A 6,175-nucleotide genomic window follows, 5' to 3' on the forward strand; every position below is an offset into this window, starting at 1 on the left:
TCATGTTTGTTTACAGCGTTATCTCTGATAAATATGTACATAGCAGAATAGGAGGAATATGGTTTATTCTTGCTCCTTGACCTCATGGATGTGTCATGTGGGATTGTGCATTTATGTTCAAACAGATCAGTATGACTGTTGCATTATATTATTTCTCCTCTTTCATGTGTTGCTGTTTCTAAGCGTCTATCCATTCATTTATTTTTATTATTTAGCTTGCACTGTCAGTTTAAAATTGAAGAGGCAACTCCTTTCTGCGTACAAAATCGCACAGTATGCACTGCATACACAATATTTGTGCTATCATCCAACATACTTTTTTTGTGAATAAACGCTAATATGTAATGCTTTGGACACACTGAACTATGAAGACCATGTCACTTCCTGAGAGAGCTTTTTGGAGACGCGTAACCATGGAAACCCGTGCCAACTTCATGTGACCAAACACTGATTTGTCAGCTGATCTAATTTAAAAAAAGAAGAAAAAAAAATTGGGCTTCGAAAAGTGCAATCTTATACTTACACTTACATTGAAGCGTTATTGACATTACAGAGCTGTCAGCCATTGTCTATTATAAACATTGGCGTCACTTCCGCATTTGAAGGGATCTTTTTGATGGTGTAGTAGTGTCCAGTGTGAATACTGTATTTTTCACCAAAATATTTCACCAGAAATAGTATGCAATTTTTGAACTATCAGTTCCATACTAGGTTTTGGAGGTATCAACAATCTCTAGCGTATTAAATGTCATGTAAGTAAGGGATTTCTGACATCTGAACTCTACGATCCATTATCCATTATCCATTATCCTCCATTATCCATTATCCACTCACCAACTCATAAAGAAGCATAGACAGTACGTAAGTAGTGGACATCATTGGACATCATTGGTTTGTGGACTACAGTTTTGACTTGTGTTTGGCACACTGAACAAGACATTTTTAGGCGTCCAATATGTTACAATTAACTTTCATGAACTGAAAACACATTGTGAAAGAGTTAAGACGAAAACTCCCAGACGGGACAACACTGTGGTAGCGACCTGTCAATCAGTAGCCACACCCTAAAACATACTCTGCTTTAGGTCTATTTGACTCTGAATGGACCATAATTTACTAAATGAACATTATGCTGTATTGAAGAAGACTTGAAACTAGCGATAGAGACCATAAACGTATGCTTTTATTGTTTACTGAGGTAATAAATCAAGAGAGAAGTAGGGTCAATTCTCTATACAATCGGACTACTTTCTTTTTTTTGCAACCAGAGAAGTCGCCCCCTGATAGCCATTAGAAAGAATGCAAGTTTAAGCACTTCCGCATTGGCTTCACTTTTCAGAACCAGAGTTTGCCGCCTGCACAGATGCCAATCACTAATCACTGTGCTTTTAAGGATCGGTAATCACAACAACTGACATACACTCTAACTCTAAAATCAGTATGATTATGGCTAAGCTGGGGTGTGATAATGTTCACCAGTCATAAGATGCATCATTAAGCCTTTATAAACAAGCAATAATGCTTGACGTCCGTAAACCAATCTCTGCTGATTGAAATCAATCAAATTCAACTGCACTTAACTAAAGTAAAGTTCCTTAATTTCTAGGCTCAGATTTGTTTTTGTTAGAACACATATTTATATTGGAATGCTTAAACTCTAATATTAAAGGCAGATGCATTAAAAAAAAAAGCTTAGCAGATAAGCGCAAGTCACCTGATTGAAATTAAGATTGAAAATTGGAAAAAAAAATACAAAGAGTTGGATGGAAGAATTTATAAAGTGTGGACTTTCTCTCTGCAGCAGCTGACTGATCACAGAGAGAGGGTCAGAGGCCCCATGTTGGTGATGACAAAGGAATGCCTGTTCTGTCGTATTGTGCTTCTCTAAATGTTTGGTGAGGTCCAGGATGAGGGATGGAGTTGCTGCTGAGGATCCCTGGGTGGAGGTGTTTGTTCAGGCTGATTCGGGGCATGGTCGCACCAAGCACAGTTTGATGCACTTGATTTTAACGCTACACTTCTCGAGGAAAAACCCGGTGGCAAGATGCCTGAGAACAAGAGTCTCCGTCCTCTTCCACTTGAAGACACCAGGGTTTATGGGTGCAAGGAGATATATGATGATGGTGACACCAGCACACCTACATAAGCAATGTCAGAAAGGTAGACTGAACAGACTCATTTTGCTCTGTTGTTGGGATCTGGCAGGAGCGTGTTTTGTTATCAGCAAGTAGAAACACAAAATTATTGACATCAACAGAATTATTAATGTCAATAGGATTATTAAAAATGTTATTAATAACAGGGCAACACCCTGAGATCAGGGACCAATAACCAAACTATAAATTAAGTCTCATAGTTAGTGTCCACAAACAATGTCAATAGTCAAAATATTGAAAAACATAGGAACTGTTTCTCTATCACACAGAAACCCGACTGGCAAACTCAGATTCGGCCACTTGCGGTTCTGGTCTTTTAACTGATTAAGTCACAATTACCAACCTCACTCGCGGTGACTGATCTAACGCAACACTATTACAGCAGCATGGAATACACAGTAGTTTCTTCATATCACTAATGGAACTCGGCGTTCCGTAAACATAGACAATAACACGTAACAGTACAGTGAACTTAAAACAAAACAAAACAAGGTAACAAACACACTATGACCTATCTATACTCTCTAAAAGTATGCATCCAAGGATATCAGCAGGGGTGAGGTGGTCTCTAATCGAGCAGATAGGTTTAAGATTTAAAGAGAGGTGAGAGAGGAGACCCCCCAGGGGGAGAGGCTTGATTAGTCATGGATTAGCCAGGGATCAGGGTGTGTGGAATGGGATGGGATGAGGATGAGTTGGAGGGGGTCAGGAAGAGAACAGGGGATCACCTCTGACACTGTCATACCAACACACCCACAGTGCATACTGAGGGCGTCTGTTCTGACTTTATTAGTTAGCAAAACTGTGGGTTATATTCAAGCATGAAATATGACTTTAAAGAAGTGGCAATTCATTATTTGGACACTTGGAGGCAGCAGAACACACTGTAAACGTAATATCATCTTATAAAGTTGTTATGGCAAGCTTGTTAGCACATAGCTGCCTGTTAACACATCCAACAAACATGGTGCAACATTTGCATTCATTTGGAGTAAAGTTTCTGGCCATGAATTTATGTCGAAATTCTATCATCCTATTAGCTCTGTTTTGGTCTCCAACAACTTCTGAGGAGAATATTTGACTTTTTAATGGCTCAATGCTCCACTATGTTCACTAGCTAGTCGCTAACTTTGTCTGTCTTCTGGCAGGTATTGTGCAGGGAGTGATGAGAGTGGCGAGAGTTAAGTTAAAAAAGTAAAGTTGTCACAACAATGAACTAAAAGACACTGAAACACACCATAGAACTGCGGAGTCCGTCATAATATAAACATTTAAATTAGTAAACTCTGGAGATGGACCATCAGATAACAGCTGTAGCAACTCACATTCAACCAAGCACCTGTGTAACGGCAGCAAAAGAAAGTTTGTTGATCCTGATTGGGGCAGTCCCCAGGAATCTTTTGGAGCCATCGCCCGATTTCCTCCTGGCGAAGTACGTTAGTATCCTCGTGGCGGGGAGGATGAAAATAAGAGTTTTTTTCTCCTTCCTGCAACTTTAGATTTAATCTAATAAACAAAACGTATTGAGACTGTGTACCTTCAACGTGATTGACAAGCCCTCAGGGCAGCTTTACTTCTTGGTCTTCTCATGTTGGACTGAGGACAGACTGGACGCTAGAGTGACTTGCTATCGCCTCTCCAGGTACAAGTAGTATTACAGGATGGGCCGGGGCTAGCTAGTTAGCATGCTCATTTCAGTAGATATCTGCAACACAATAAATAGATGTCTTTTTATCCTCTTCACATTCTATTGATAATGTTAGTACAGTTTTTGAATGTTTCAAACTAAAATGATGGCCAGACAATGCACTTTTTGGACAGCTCCCTCAAGTAAATGAGAGTCACAAAATGCAAAATTAAAATCTAAAGTAACAGTAAACCGTTAATTAAACCTTATAATATTTTAACATCTATTAAAAAAAAAGTCTAGCAACCCAGACTAAGACCAATGGCCATATTCGAGGGTATGAATCAAATGACAGGATGCAAAAGCTTTACTGTGTTGACAAATAACAAAGAGAAAGTAGGCCTTTTTGTGTGCAGTTGCTGTTGAAAAGCCGCCACATTCTGTTTTGCAGTCCCTCTTTTTTCTATACACGGTGACCCCATTTAGGGCCTCTGGATTCCGGGAAGAGTCACCCCATCACCCTTCACCTCTCTCTCTCACTTCCCGCTCTACCTAGCAACAACCCCAACAACAAACTTTAATTGGTTTACTGTCATCACCAATCACACGCAGATCATATGAATTTATTTCGCAAAAATAATCACTTAAGTTGCTTCAGGAGACAGAGGGGTTACCAGGAGGCACTGAATTCTTAATCATTTTTAATCAGTTGCTTGATGCTTTGGACACTGTAACATGTCACACTATTATCTTGAATACGTCCTATGGTCTGGATTAATGGTATTTTTTTAGCCCTTAAAATGGATGCTATACTGTTGGGTTCCATGCAGTTATTAGATCGTCAGCATCTTAACAGAAAAATATGATTACATATCAGCTTACTATTGTCAGTAACTTAAAAACTAGCAACAAAGGAGACGTAATTAACTAGACACACAGGGCCTGGAACACAACCCTTTTCACAAATTCTAGCATTCTGGCTCCCCCTAGTGGCCACAAACAGTAATGCATATATACTTGAGTAAAGAATATATCAAACCAAATGGCCTCTGGTTTAAACTTTGTCATGTTTAGAAACTACCATATTAGTCTTTATAACATACCCATAAAAGACATCTGTGCCAAATTAAAGGGTATATCCGCAAGGCAGAAAGAAAAGTGTTTCTGTAACAGCCTGACTAACCGTCTTGTTCAAAGATGCTCGTGATAGTCAAAAGCTCTTACGTAAGAATTAGTTCATTCATGTTTTTGTGTGTTTACAAGTCCTACGTGTGTGTTTGAGGGTGCAAGTTGGTGCCAATTAGAGCGAAAGAGGTTTTGGCTTACTGACCAGTGATTTTGTGCCAGAACACAGAAACTCATTTATTAGGCGCTACAGATGCTAACAAAGTGTTTTGTTTTTTTTAAAGTTATCTTAAGACATTGGTTACTTGTTTTGTCAACCAAGCACAAGAACATATGTGACACTCAAAAGGGCTTTTTGTGTTGTTGTTTTTTTTTCTGTTGTGTGACTACATTTCACTATTTCCCCCCAGTAAGTTTGATTGACACATCCTCTTCACCAACCCTAAGGCAGGAACATGGGTGGGCGGGCTGCGGACGTCAACAGAGAGGATCTGTTCTCAGGTGACGGTAAACCACACACACATGCACACTGTATAGCCACTAGGACAGCAGTCAATGAGGCCTGTGTTGCAAAGCTGCTCTTCCCATGCACCTCCCCCTCCCCTCCCCCATCTCTCTTCCGCTCCTCCTATGATGTGTTTTCATTTAATATTTCTAGGCTATGTCCAGTCAGGAAATGTTGTTGACTGAGTACATTTATAAGCTCTTATGGTAAAGACCAGCCAAGACAGAGGCTGTTCAGGCCGCTAAAAGCTAACGCTATCATCATTTGGAGTGATGAGTTGTTATCCACATTAAATCTGATTCAGCCAATAAAGCTGCTGATGTGCATCAATAACATGACCATTTAAGCCAGAACATCAGCCAAAACCAGAATAAAGTCATTTATTTTAGATGGGGTATTATTTCTATTCAAAACTGTTTCAGGAAAATACAAATCTGATTTGTGACTGATGCTAACAGGAATATATGATCCACAAAAATAAATAACACAAACAAAACAAAGGAGGAGGATATCAGCAAGTAAAATCAGAAGTGAGCATAAAAGAAAAACCTACTCAGTATCATATATTTGTACTACTTATCTAAGTTGTCTGAGGTAGAAAAAGTCACAGATTAGCTTTCATAAAAGTGTATCTGCTTGTTTGTACCATAAAAATTGTTGCATCAAGGTTTGTTCCCCCAACATGTAATTTACAGCTACGTCACTGAGGGGCAGCAGCACTTTCTAGCAGTGGCTCTGCACACAGTTATGGTTCAGTGGCGA

This window comes from Cebidichthys violaceus, unplaced genomic scaffold (genome assembly GCF_023349555.1).
Source record: "Cebidichthys violaceus isolate CVI_PGR_0920_01 unplaced genomic scaffold, fCebVio1.0.p SCAF_8, whole genome shotgun sequence".
NCBI lineage: Eukaryota > Metazoa > Chordata > Actinopteri > Perciformes > Stichaeidae > Cebidichthys > Cebidichthys violaceus.